The 2066-nt window shown below is 39.0% G+C and overlaps 1 protein-coding gene across 3 annotated transcripts in view; it reads left to right on the top strand.

The window, feature by feature from the left end:
* Nucleotides 1–2066, top strand: part of LOC106468843 — a 31089-nt gene extending 29023 nt beyond the window's left edge. For 2 of the 3 annotated variants that reach the window (XM_013929285.2, XM_022397202.1), the window contains one exon: nt 1270–2066. The gene's annotated coding sequence lies outside the window, so the exon portion shown is untranslated. The remainder of the gene's footprint in view (nt 1–1269) is intronic. The other variant, XM_022397201.1, reaches the window with a different exon arrangement.

The raw sequence follows: 2066 nt of genomic DNA, 5'->3' as shown, positions 1-2066 counted from the left end.
GACTTATAATGTTAAGTGAACATGGGTAGGATCTGGCTTGGGACTAATAACATTGAAGTGCACATGGGTAGGATCTGCCTTGGGACTTATAATGTTGATGTGCACATGGGTAGGATCTGGCTTGGGACTTATAATGTTAAGTGAACATGGGTAGGATCTGGCTTGGGACTAATAACGTTGAAGTGCACATGGGTAGGATCTGCCTTGGGACTTATAATGTTGATGTGCACATGGGTAGGATCAGGCTTGGGACTAATAACGTTGAAGTGCACGTGGGTAGGATCTGCCTTGGGACTTATAATGTTGATGTGCACATGGGTAGGATCAGGCTTGGGACTAATAACGTTGAAGTGCACGTGGGTAGGATCTGCCTTGGGACTTATAATGTTGATGTGCACATGGGTAGGATCTGCCTTGGGACTTATAATGTTGATGTGAACATGGGTAGGATCTGGCTTGGGACTAATAATGTTGATGTGAACATGGGTAGGATCTGCCTTGGGACTTATAATGTTGATGTGCACATGGGTAGGATCAGGCTTGGGACTAATAACGTTGAAGTGCACGTGGGTAGGATCTGCCTTGGGACTTATAATGTTGATGTGAACATGGGTAGGATCAGGCTTGGGACTAATAATGTTGATGTGAACATGGGTAGGATCTGGCTTGGGACTAATAATGTTGAAGTGAACATGGGTAGGATCTGGCTTGGGACTAATAATGTTGAAGTGAACATGGGTAGGATCTGGCTTGGGACTAATAATGTTGATGTGAACATGGGTAGGATCTGGCTTGGGACTAATATTGCCCAATGTCCAAACTATTTCAGGTATTGGGAATTTGGGTTCCAAAGAAAAGTAACTTGAAAGAGGACTTCTCACATCATCTAATGTGATAACTTGAAAGAGGACTTCTCACATCATCTAATGTGATAACTTGAAAGAGGACTTCTCACATCATCTAATGTGATAACTTGAAAGAGGACTTCTCACATCATCTAATGTGATAACTTGAAAGAGGACTTCTCACATCATCTAATGTGATAAAAGTAACACCAGTCAGAAGTCCAAATTATGTGTGTAGTGACAACTTTTAGCTCCTGAATGTAAAATATGAGGGGTACGTTTATACTCCTGAGACACCAAGTATTTCAGTATTATAGTATGGTGTATTTATCCTTTTGCAATAAGTTTTGTGAATGTTGTTTTGAATGGTAGTGTCAGTCATGTTTCACGGGCAGATTTTACAGACATCTTTTTTCTTACCTAGCAGCCACCACGTATCAAAGTCATGCAGCAACCTGGACAGCTTATGAAGCTTGGACTTGAGTTGAATACCAAGAACAAACAGTTTGTGATATTGTTTATGTTTCTGACAGACTACCTGGTTGGTGGTTTGTAGAAAATAAACTTGTGAGTGTTTGACAGTTATGTACAGAGCTCAGGAGATGAAGGTTTCTATCCATTCGTTGTGATCCATAGGTCATGTTGGTTCTACAGTTTGGGTATTTCGTAAAAGTAAATATTTGATATCTTTATTACTCTTAGTTAACTAAACTGTACACTAGTTAAAAACAAAGTGACACAGCTCGAAGAGCATGACAAGCATTCTTGAAATAGGTTTGATTATTGTTTTATTCTGAATAATTCATTTTTAAGGGCCTGCTCGTACACAATTCGGGCTCTTATTTTGTAGTTATGTTTATCACATGTGCACCACTTGTGCTGTTTGATACTTGAAGTGGAACTCCTTGTGTTATTTGCTGTAATGCTCTATTGATAGTTCTAAAATAAGTTGCACAAGACACACCATTTAAAAATTATTAACTCATACAGATTCAACTTAATAGTAATTTACCAGTGAACTATGGGTGAATGTGGCGAACAACAGCCAGAATCAGGAAAACTTCAAAAATAAAACAATTATCAAACCCGAGGTAGGACCATTTGGTTATTACCATGTTCTTTTAACTCTGAATACCAATACAGATTCAACTTAATAGGAATTTACCAGTGAACTATGGGTGAATGTGGCGAACAACAGCCAGAATCAGGAAAACTTCAAAA

The sequence above is a fragment of the Limulus polyphemus genome, unplaced genomic scaffold (assembly GCF_000517525.1).
Source record: "Limulus polyphemus unplaced genomic scaffold, Limulus_polyphemus-2.1.2 Scaffold3187, whole genome shotgun sequence".
Taxonomy (NCBI): domain Eukaryota; kingdom Metazoa; phylum Arthropoda; class Merostomata; order Xiphosura; family Limulidae; genus Limulus; species Limulus polyphemus.
The sequence above is the reverse complement of the archived record's forward strand: the minus strand, read 5'-3'. Positions and strand labels throughout refer to the sequence as shown.